We start from the raw sequence: 10,542 nt of genomic DNA, 5'->3' as shown, positions 1-10,542 counted from the left end.
TGCATTTTGATATGCTTTCTTCTCTTTATTTGCACACACTATTTATATTGGTGTGTTAAATAAATAAAAATAAAAACATGGTTTAAATAAATCCTATGTGAGCTAAGCTTACTTACCAAACCTCTTTTAGTTGCTTCCTAGTTCTTTTCATGGCCTGTGGCCAGTAATTCAAATCCTACCTTTTGTAGTTTATTTCTTTTTGTTGTAAGAGTATTTTGTCTAAGTCTGTCCTTGGTCTTATCATGTGTTAAATTTTAGGAGTATCTTTAATAAAAAGCAGCCAAAAAAACTCAAATCCATATCACCTCTATTTCACTCATGCACCCTTTGTGATGTGTTAGCATAATGTTTATAATATTTATCATTTTACATAAAATCCATTCTCTTATATGTTTATTGAAAAGAAAAGGTTTTATTTTGCTAGTTCTAATGGTATAATAATGAGTAGATTGTGATTTAAGAATAAAATTTGACACTGAATCTAAATGTCATTCATTTCTCTGATGCATTATCTTGTTATCTCCTCCTTTCATAAACTCAGTATAATAGTTTCTAATTATAAAAGGGTTATGAATGTCTATGCTGGAAATATGCTTTTTTGTGCTTGTTTTTTCGAAGTCTACTAATAACTCAGAGCAACTAGCATATTTAAGCAAGGATTCACAATGAAACTTGAAAAATCAATGTAATAGTTGTCAAATTTGGAAAACTAATTGAAGTATTAGATAGCATTGTGTTTTGGAAATGCAATATTTGTAGAGTTGTTTCACTATTTTTGAAGTACAACACATTTTTTCATCGATGGAAGAATTACATTTCAAAATTAATGAGGAATATATGCATGATTTCTTTAGTGATTTATTTATGAGTTGTTCCTTTGTAGTTCAATATTTTTCAACTTTTTTTCATGATTGCAATTTGATATTTTTGAATTATTTGATTTTTTTTTTTTTTTGCTGTAGTTATTGCTAGAGTGGTAACCGTTGCTGAAATATTGAAAAATAATAGGCTTGCTGTTGAAAGGAGTAAGACATTTCATATTTGCTGATTTTAGATTATGTTATCTTATTCCTTATGATCGGTTGCATTGTACTACAAGATTTTTCTTTATTTGTGGCAGTTTTTTTTTTTTTTTTTTGTGGAGGTTTATAACCCCCACCAAATAATTTATGGGAATTTCTAAAACCCCCAAAATTTGAGGTGCCACAAGGTTTTTTGTGGGGGTTTTTAGAAACCTCCACAATCTATTCAGTGGGGGTTTTGTATGTATTTAGTGGGGGTTTTGTATTGAATTTTTGTGGCAATTTTAAATCACTTTTGTGACAGTTTAAAACCTCCACAAATTAATTTTTTAATTTAACAAAAATTAACTATTTTCTGATTTTTAAACCTCCACAAACTCTGTAATTATTTATTTACTTTTAATTTCAAATCATTCATTAATCTCATTTCATTTACATACTCTCAAATTAAAAATTTATTTTTTAATATCAAAATTTAAAAACTAAATCTTTTATAATACAATTTCTCAATATAAAACAACTCTACATATAAAAAAAAATCTCAATGTCAATAGTTCCAAACATAATTACATATGGTATTGTGCTACATAACTATTACTGTTTTTTTTTTTTAAAAAGTAAAATAAAACAACTTCAATATTTCAATATCATCTAATTACATAAAACAAATACACATAAAAAAATTTAAAGCATAGGCACAAACTAAGCTCTAAAATTTTAACATTAATAGTATATAATTACACTGAAGGTCCCCCATCCTGAAAGACCTTTTAACATTATCAAGTTAATTTATGTTGCTTTCTGTGTAGCTGAATTTCTTCCTCAGTAGAACCACATAGCTCAAGTCCTCAATCACCTTAATTCATTAATCACTAATTAACCACAATTACAGACTTAATTATTTCAAATCATATATATAGACTAGAGACAAAACCTTGTGAATTGCTCCCAATTGAACAACACCTTCTCTTACAGTAATGAGAGCTATGGTCTGCATCAAGAAACAATAAAGATCCAATGATGTAGACACATGAATATAAATGTTTATTATTTTCTTATCATAATCATCATAATAAATACTACCTTTTATTCGAGATTGGAACTGTGCTTCCCAAGTCCTAGGATGCTGTTATTAAGAATATAATTAAGCATGAAATCATGAAGTTGTAATTAAGAGTAAGATTATTAATGAATTAATTAATAAGTAGTATTAACTGAATCAGCCAAATTATGCCACGCTGACAAGAAGTTGATTTCTTGTTCATTAGGCTCTTTGTATATCCATTTGTGACTGTGATCTGCAGCAACTTTCCCTATCAACCTGCACTTATTCAATTCCACCCATCACAATAATAATTAATAATTATATTATTGATAATCACACAACATAAATAGAAGAAGAAGAACCATTATTATTATTTTTACGATTATTATTATTAGGACAATCACCAGAGTTTATTTCAGGTGCTGCTGCTGACGCTGCAAAGTTGCAGAATCCATCTTCCCACACCAATATCCTAATAATATATCATAAAAACTTTTAATCGATTACAAATTGCAAGATAAAGATCAAATATCAAGATAATTATCAAGAAAAATAGTGTGAAAAGCAAATGATATCCCTGATCAGTATGGATTATATGATCAGTCATTCTTTAAACTCTGAAAGTTACTACAAAAGAAAGAAAAAAATGTCCAATTTCTTAGGTTAGATAGCTGGATAAATAGATGATATCCCTCTGTCTAAGCAGGATCAGCAGGATTTGGCTGGTCAAGCAAATCCTGGATACCAACAAGAATTTGCTTCACTGTTATAGCTGGTCTCCACCCCTACAATGACAATAAATCTGTAAACCTGTTTGCTCACTGACATGTAAATCAAATTATATAAGTTAGTCTCAAGCAGTCCTACACAAGAGAGACGAACTTACACTATCTTCATTAAGTATAGACAAGCAAACAGTTCCAGATGGATAGACATTAGGGTGGAAGAAGCCTTGTGGGAATTTACACTTCGGAGGCTTGCTAGGGTAGGTCTTCACTGAAGTGCATTGTAAGGGGGAAAAAGCCACCTTTTCCAATCAGTCTGCAACATATGAAATGTAAACTTGATAGAATGCAAATAACAGGCTCACTATTCGAGAAGCTGCTTTCTTAGGTGGGACACAGCTCACAGTTGTCAACTGAAATTATGACCCACACAGCAATTACACACAAAGAATCAATCTTTTATTTTAATTGCTTATTTAGTAATTAGTCTTTTTCATTTAATTTGCCTAAAAGAATCAGACTACTAAAGAGTAATTGGTCTTTTACTTCATGGAACAAACAAATTTGATTGGTTTGTTGCCATAATTAGTTACTGGTTATGAAAAAAAAATGAACAAGCATAACTGACAAGTTAGACTAACTTGACCACAATGCCATTATTTGAAATTATTCGGGACATCAACCTGTCTGTTCCACCATATAGATCATCTCCAGCAACAATTTTTTCACCTACATTATAGTATATTATCAGCGCTAAATATAAGAAAATATAATTTTTGCATCAAAAAAGGGGAAAAAGAACAGTTCTTTGAGAATTCATGGCTTTCAGTCCCATAGTGCATTAATCGGTAAATTTTAAAAATGAATCCAACAAACGAATAATCTAAGAAAAATACCAATAGTGATGACACGACACTGCATGAGTAAATTCATGAAACTACTCATATTCTTAAATTCTCAGTGATGAATCTAATCTAAATTTCACAACTAAAAATGAAGAAAAATCAGATTATAGCACAATGAAAAAAGAAAAGGCACCAACTTAAACAAGATGAGAAACAGCACTCAGAACAGCCATTCCACTGATGAAGCATAGGGCTCTATCCATCATGTTTCGCCAACAAATTGAGAACACAGCATGCAAGGTAAAACGTGGTGAAAAAAGAAAACATTAATGCCACAATATTGGCAGTTACAATGGTAAACAAACACAACTAACAGGACACAGTAAACCTTTTTAAAGCATCTCGAGTGAGATTTCCATTTCTGGTATAATCATAAGGACCATTTTCTATTCCATTAGGCTGCATGAATAGAGTACTGGTCAATAAATATAATGAGATCAAGAGAAAACTACTCCTTCCATTCCAATTGGCACTCTTACTTTTTCGGTACATCGGAAAATCAATGTATCTAGACATATTTATGTCCAAATACATTGGAAAGGTTCATGTCACAGTGTGTATCAAAAAATCAAAGCTTCACCTGCTTAATAGTAGTAATCTGGTAGAGCGGATTATTGACTGCTCCAAAAGGATCATTGCATTGAGTCAATAAGATAATTGCATTGAGACTTTGGCAAAAAAAACAAAATTAAGTAACATTCAAACAGAATAACAATGATCTTCGTTGTAGAAAAAAAAAAGTCTCATGAAAAAGAATCAAATCATCGAGAAGTGATTAAATTGAAGAAACATACGTGACTGGCATTCTTTCCAATTCCTATTTGCTCGAACACCGCAATCCTAAAATATAATAAACAACGCATCATTCAAAGAAGTAATATGAGCAAATTAACAGGGAAGAAGAAGAAAAAGAAGTATCAGCAGCAGTTCAAAGGAAAAATTAGAGTGCAAAAAAGCGTCGTTGAAGAAGAAGCTCTGAAGTGAACAGATCTGAAAATGCTTTGTACCACGGCAACTACAGTGGCATCGACGGAAGAAAATGTGGCGGCAACGGCGACAAAAACTGCGGTGGCAACAATGGCAGCAACGACAGTATAGAGAGAACAGATGCGTTAATAGAAGAGGTGGCTCGATCTAGAAGCTCTCTACTGCAACGGACACGGCAATGATAACGGTGCCAGAGGCGAAAACGGCGGTGAGAATGATGGCAAAAATAGCGGTAGAAAACTTAGGGTTTCATGCCCCTCTCTCGGCTAACTCAGCGCCTCTTATTTGGGGAAAAAGAGAAAATTAGCATGGAACAAAATGGAAATCAAGCAACCATGCTCAAATTCCATTTTCACACGATATACTTTTCATTAATAATTTAGAATTTTAATTAATGGAGATTTTTTAAATTGCCATAAATAAAATGTGTTGGGAAGGTTTTAAAAAACTTCCATAAAAAAATTCCATAAATAAATAGAAATTTTGTAGTGTTGATTTCTAAGTGCTACATGTGATAAATGGTGTTTTAGATTGAAATATTACTTGAAAGTTGGGAAGACTGCAAACTTTAACGAGCTGATGGCTACTGTGGCTACCGAAGGTGAGAAAAGTGGAAACGTCAAAGAAAATAATGCATGAGGGTTATGGAAATTACTCACGAATCACGTGACGACATTTTGTACCATTTAAAGAATTTTACTTTTTGTTGTTTGTTGGTAGAATTCATTATATAAAATGTGACTTATAATGTTAAAACTCTTAAATTCCTTCCGTTCTTTTATCCTTATAAAAAGAGTGTCCTAGTATTTTCTTTTTTGGTAGGACTAGTATATGGAGATGATATATTGTCCATTTAATTATTTCTATGTTTTTATGTTCAGGTTGAGAAGCTTGTTGAGAAATTAGAGTTTTGAACTTGAGATTTATTTTGTTTCTTGAGTATAAATATATAAAATAATTATAGCAAAAATTATATATGTCACTAATTATTGTTTGATTTGTCTTGAAATAAAAATTTCATACTATATTTATAGGTTTGGTAATAAAAAAGAAGTGAAAATTTATATTGTGTAGAAATAAAGATAAAGTCAGAAAAATAATTTTTTTTTAAAATTTTATGATGCTATCGCCACATTTTAAAAGCGTGGCTGTATCTTTTGCTATTGTCACGGTTTAAAAGCGTTGCTATATCTCACTATCACCACACCTTAAAAGAGTGGATGTATCTGTAAGACTCCGAATTTTTAAAAAATTAAATAATTAACTATTTAAGAGCTAATATATTATATTAAAATATAATTTTTAAGAAAATTATTTTTAACAAAAATAATTAAATCAAATTTTATTTAATTGAAGTTTAATTTAATTATTATTTATTCTATTAAATTTAAAATTATTTATCAAAAATAATTTGATAAAACAAAATATTAAATTAATTATTATTATTATTATTATTATTATTATTATTATGGCCGAAGCCTTCTGAAGAACAAAAGAAAAGAAAATGAAATTTATATATATATATATATATATATATATATATAAACCAATGCCACGTTTCCTTTATATATGCAAAGACACATGATCACCTTTCATTCCATTATTCATCATTCCCTTTACTTCTTCACCGAACCGTAATGAAAGAAAAGAAAGAAAGAGAAAGACCGTGGGTGAGGGAGGAAATCATAACTCCCTTTGATCTTTCGATTTCGATTTCTTGAGATCCGTAATTTCAATAAAAAATTTAATCCGATAAAAGTGTTTGTATCTTTTTTCTTTATGTGTTGGCGTTATTTTTGTCCGATAGAAATTAACGGTGACGTAACTTCTCTTCTCCTTGAGTTCGGTCAATTGGAATTCTAGGAGGCACAGGCGATTTCTGACGTTTTCTTCTTTAGTAGCTCGGTCAAAAAGTTTTTTCAGAATCTTTATTGACTTTGATTTCGTATGGAGGTAGGAGATTTCGTTTTTTAAATTATAAGTTTTTAATTTAAGAATGTCAAAAAGCTTTATGAGTAATTGCAAATAATTTATACGTGTTTTATGTGTCTAATTGATGAGAATTGGTTGTAATTGTGAGTGTTGGTCAATTTAGTGTTGCTTGTTAAATTAAAATGTGAATTGAGTTTATGAATTGGGGTTGAATTGAGACTGTGTTGGATGTTGAGATTTATGGTTATGGAAGTGAATGGTAACTGATTTTAGTATTAGTATGATGGTGAATAAGTGCTGATGAAGGGCTGGTAAAAATATGCGAGAAGGTGATTTTGGTTAGTATTAAATGTTAAACGAGTATGGTCGGAGGAATTTGTAAAGTCTGAATGAAGAAATAAATTTTCTTAAATTTCAAAAGCAAAAGATTTGAAACGAGCTAGTTTAATTAAAATAGAAAGAGGCTTAGTTTTTAAAGAGAATGATTTGATTCTATTTGATATTTTGAACGGTGTGAATATTGAAAATGATTTGTTACTTGAAAATATTTTGAAAAGAATTTGAAAGGTGGTAAGGTTGGGAATCTTGAAGGGTGGTAAAGCCTGGATTTTAGAAGAAATGCTGTCGAAATTTTATAAAACCTGAGGTTTTATTTGAAAAGTTATTTTAAAATATTTGGTTTTGGAAAATTAAATTATTTGAGATTATTTAGTTGAGAAAATGTGTATTCTATTTTTAAACTCGATTTATTATAAAAAACCTAATGTTTTAAATCCAATTTTGTAAGGAGATATTTTGTTTTAAGAGTTGTTTTGAGCTCGGGTTTTTTTAAGAAAAAGAATCTCTGCCACAGGAGAGCAGAGAATAAGGATTTAAAGAATATATTAACTTAAAGAGATTGCCTGCCATAGGAGAGCATATGTGACATTGTTTGGGCCTTAGTGCTAAATGTAAAGTGAGGACGCCCACACATTGAGAACTGTTTTCCAGAGGTACGCTTATTAATTTGGAAAGTCACACTTATGCGGCCTGGCCGTACGACTTAAAGTCACACTGTATGCGGCCTAGCCATAAGACTTATAAGCACACTGTATGCATCTGGAAAGCCATATCTGGAACTTGTGTCCGGGTAATGTCGGGAGCGGGTAGGCAATCGACACATGAGCTCATGGCCTGCGTTAGGGATAGACATGCATAATATTGTTTTCATATTTGAATTTAATTGCGCTTGTTTGTTTTATTTCTTTATGATTGTGCTGTTTGTCTAGTTGTGACTTTCTTGTACATTAAATTGAGTCTCTTGCTTGTACTATTTGTTTATGAATGTATTCAAGTGATTACGAATTGACATTTGGCAGAAGATTAACTATGTGGCTGAGAGACGGGTAATGTGACTAGTTTTATATTTAGAATTCGTTTTGAGTTTAGAGATTTTAAAAAGAGGTAATTAGTTAGATATAGTGGAACCAAGAGTATTTTCAAAGGGTTTGATAAAAATATAGTTTTATTGAGTAAAGTTAATTATTTGCACTTTATTTCGTTACTTTTACGGCATTTCCATTCCCTACTGAGAACGCATGGTTTGTTCTCACCCCAAAATCTTTCACCCTTTCAGTGACACAGGTTCAAAGAATCAGTTTGAAGTTGCGGGCGATTATTAGTTTTCTTAGTTAAGTTTATGTGTTGAGTCGCTTTCCTAGAATTCCCTCTCCTTTGTTAGTTAAGATTCTATTTTATACAGAGGGATAGGAGTTGTATTGAGTTTTATTTGAATTCTTTTGTATGATATTTATTATTCTTACTAACTATGTGACTAGTATTACATGGAAATCTTTGATATGTGATTTTTAATTAATAGAAACAAAATCTTTCGACTTTTCTTAAAAATTGAAATGCGAAATCAAACTAAAGGCTCAGTATTAAATAGTAAATTCGAGAAACAGGTCAGTAACGCCTCAATTTTAGTATGATCATGACGTGCTAAAAATTAGAATGTTACAGTATCTCTTGTTATTGCCAGGCTTTAAAAGCATGGCGTATCTTTCGCTATTGCCATGCGTTAAAAGTGTGGCAGTATCTTTTGTTATTACCACGCTTTAAAAGCGTGGTTATATCTCTCACATACCGAAAAACGTGGCAAAAATACACAAATATTTTTTAATATTTTATTGATACTCTTAAAAAATAAAAATAAAAAAAACAACATTACTTTTACTTTTTAATTATAGATAACAATTTATTTCTATGAAAAGAAAAATATATGGAATGACATGAAAATTACATAATTATAATTACCATTTTTATATAATTATATATAAGTAATATTTATATAATTATGTACCATTTTTATTTTAAAAAATTCTTTTTTACTTTACACAAAATCGGTGTTTCAGTTATTATTATAGTCTTATAGAGTAAAATCCAAAAAGATAAAATTAATTATCTAGCTACAATTTAATAAATAATTGACAATTCTAATAAAAAAAAGTTAAAAATACAATAACTTATTTTTTTTAATTGTTTCAAATATTACTCATCATGATTAATTTGAGAGTTATCAAAGAGACAGCGAATTGTTACATAGACTCATGAAAGTCACAAATTAGTGTGGGTAGATATGTAAAGATTCCTAATTCTAAGTACGTTTATATATATATATATATATATATATATATAGATATATATAATATATATATATATAATATATATATATATATATATAATCTTTAGAAGTAAATTTTTATCTATATTTTTAAAAAATAATAATATTGTTTATTTTCTATTTTTATTTTTTAAAAATATAAATAAAAATTCAAATATTTGTTTAAAAGTGTGTAAAATAAAAAAAATCAGCATTTTCATGTATTATATAACATTGGGATGAAGACCAATACGGTCATGGGACACAACATGACACAGGATACACAGATGTACGAATTTCAAATTCTTATAAAACACGGAAATGATATATATATAAAATATAAATTTTTTTAGATAAATTATAATGATATTTTGATATTTTATTGATATTTAAATATATATTAATTTTTAACCATTTTTAGTATCATTTTTTTAATTATATAGAATATTTAAAAATAGTTTTTTACTTTAATAAATAATAATATATAATATTTCTAAATCCATTTCAAGAATATATATTAAAAATAAGGCTGAAAATTTTTTTTTATTTTTTACTAAGACATGGTTCGTTGGACACAAAAAACATAAGTGTCGGATGAGTGTCGATAAATATCGTATTTAAAATGTGTTCGATATACATACATAGGAACTAGCCAAATGACTCATAGAAATCATATAATATTTTAAAACATACATTAATATGAAAGGATAATTTTGTGCACATTATAAAATATGTTATTATATAATAGTTAAGTTTGTTAAAATGATATCACATATAATATTTGAATAAAGTGCATGTTTACAAATATTTAGATAAAAAAATTGTATTACACAATAATATAATTTTAACAAATTAACTATTACAATGTATTTAATTTTTTTAACAAATAATCTAATTATTTTCAAGTAATATAAAATAACTTAATTAATTTATAATTTGTAATTAAAATAATATTGCATAATAATTATTCTTAATAAATAAAAATATTCTTTATTTATTTATATACTTAATATTTATTTATTTTAAATTAAAAGATTTTATTTGTCATTTTTCAAATATTATATATTAAATATATATATATATATTTATAAAATCTATCAATATATTTTTTCTATTTTTAGTTACATTTATATGGCAAAAACGATGATGGAATGTGATGAAATTTTCATCTTTTTTTTTTTTTTTTTTACTTTTTGTACACGATCCAATAAAGTAGTAAATAATGATTACTGCTGCATCTAGAAGAGAAAGACGTCAATTTTATTGGTATAAGGTCCAAAAACTA

The 10,542-nt window shown here is 28.5% G+C and overlaps 1 long non-coding RNA gene across 15 annotated transcripts; it reads right to left on the bottom strand.

Moving 5' to 3' along the window:
• Positions 1-1,551: 1,551 nt before the first annotated feature.
• LOC130973051 (uncharacterized) lies at positions 1,552-5,289 on the bottom strand. 15 transcript variants are annotated; one of them, XR_009084007.1, is made up of 12 exons: positions 4,705-5,283; positions 4,492-4,537; positions 4,278-4,365; positions 4,026-4,096; positions 3,835-3,892; positions 3,434-3,521; positions 2,954-3,108; positions 2,472-2,852; positions 2,238-2,343; positions 2,106-2,148; positions 1,957-2,013; positions 1,552-1,878 (listed from the first exon to the last, which is right to left on the bottom strand). It is a non-coding gene; the product is annotated as an uncharacterized LOC130973051 (long non-coding RNA). The 15 variants fall into 15 exon arrangements; XR_009084004.1 differs by having other exon boundaries at positions 4,278-4,315; positions 4,705-5,282; XR_009084000.1 differs by having other exon boundaries at positions 4,026-4,365; positions 4,705-5,287.
• Positions 5,290-10,542: the final 5,253 nt, after the last annotated feature.

This window comes from Arachis stenosperma, chromosome 4 (genome assembly GCF_014773155.1).
Source record: "Arachis stenosperma cultivar V10309 chromosome 4, arast.V10309.gnm1.PFL2, whole genome shotgun sequence".
Taxonomy (NCBI): domain Eukaryota; kingdom Viridiplantae; phylum Streptophyta; class Magnoliopsida; order Fabales; family Fabaceae; genus Arachis; species Arachis stenosperma.
The sequence above is the reverse complement of the archived record's forward strand: the minus strand, read 5'-3'. Positions and strand labels throughout refer to the sequence as shown.